General features: G+C 44.1%; 1 non-coding gene across 1 annotated transcript; it reads right to left on the bottom strand.

The window, feature by feature from the left end:
* Positions 1-278: 278 nt before the first annotated feature.
* Positions 279-350, bottom strand: TRNAH-GUG. The gene has a single exon. It is a non-coding gene; the product is annotated as a tRNA-His (tRNA).
* Positions 351-1,433: the final 1,083 nt, after the last annotated feature.

The raw sequence follows: 1,433 nt of genomic DNA, 5'->3' as shown, positions 1-1,433 counted from the left end.
AATACAACATCTGTGTGAAGTCCTTGAAATCATACAAAAGGAGACAAAAAAGCCTGTGGTGCAAGGGGTGTGAACCACCTTATCATGTAGCAATGAGGTACATGAACTTTAGTTGTGCAGCTACTTCGTCCTCCCACCTGTTTTTTTCTGTGCTTCAGCCACTGAGGCCTGTCCAGCAGCTAGTGCAGAGTCATGGTTTGGGTGGGTATCATGGCTGTGGTAACACCTGGAGCACTAACCCTCCAAAAGCGAGGACTAAAACAGTTCCCTTTTCTCTCTGCCGTGACTCGGATTTGAACCGAGGTTGCTGCGGCCACAACGCAGAGTACTAACCACTATACGATCACGGCAAGCTACAAAGGACACGTCCAGCATCTCTTCTTTTCTCTTCCCCTCTAGCAGAGCCGTGCAAGCATTGCCACCTAGCGTGGACCAGCTATAATGTTCCAGGTGCTAGCTTTTTCCCTCGGAGTGACCACCACCGCTGTCCCATCATCCCCCAACAAAAAGCTGCACTGCCGACAGACAAGTTATGTGCAGAAGACAAGCACAAATGTTATGGTGGCAGAAAAATATTCTTGCTCTTTTTAGTAGTTGTAGTCTGGTGTGGAAATCTTTTGTTGCTGTCTGTTTGGCCAATGTCTGTCTTAAAACAGATAATAATTTTGGTCTGCAAATGTTCTTTCTATTTTCAATTCTGTGCCTGGTGGTGGAGGAAAATCTGGTGAAAGGACATTCAAAGTTACATAGTTATTTTTAAAGCTGTTGAAATGGAAGCACAAGAACTCATTTCTCTCCTGCTGTATGTCAGATTTGAAATAAGGTTGCCATAAGCACAGCACATACTACTAGCCACTGGACTGTCAAAGCAAGCTGGCACAGAAGACAGCATGCTGTGATAGGTTTCGAACAGACATGGCAGAAATACAAGGTTTCTGCTAAAATATCAAATGTTGACAGCACTGACTCATCAAAGGATTTCTGTTGAGGCTTGAGAGTTAGTGTTTCAAAACACAAGTGTTCATAGCAGTTATTCTAATAGTTATCCTTATTAAAGATCTAATATCTACCATCTAGTCTCACTTTTGAATTCTGTGTCTGGTAGTGATAACAAGAAAAGATTGATAATAGCAAGTGTCTTCACAATTTTGCTAATTAGTTTAAAAAGTGTAATTGGTGAGTACACCAGATGGTTGTGCTGCCATTCAGAGGGACCTATTCAGCCTGGAGAAGTGGGCTGACATCAACCCCATGAAGCTCAACACGTGAAAATGACAAAGGAACAACCCCATGCACCAGCTTGTGCTGGGGGCTGGCTGAAAGAAGAACAGCTTGTTAAAGAAGGCACTGGGAGTTCTGGTGGACACCAAGTTGACTAGGAGCCAGCAATGTGCCCTTGTGGCAAAGAAGGCAAACAGCCTCCTTGGCTGCAT

The sequence above is a fragment of the Merops nubicus genome, unplaced genomic scaffold (assembly GCF_000691845.1).
Source record: "Merops nubicus isolate BGI_N331 unplaced genomic scaffold, ASM69184v1 scaffold31658, whole genome shotgun sequence".
NCBI lineage: Eukaryota > Metazoa > Chordata > Aves > Coraciiformes > Meropidae > Merops > Merops nubicus.
Note: the sequence above shows the minus strand (reverse complement) of the source record. Positions and strands in the feature narration are given on the sequence as shown.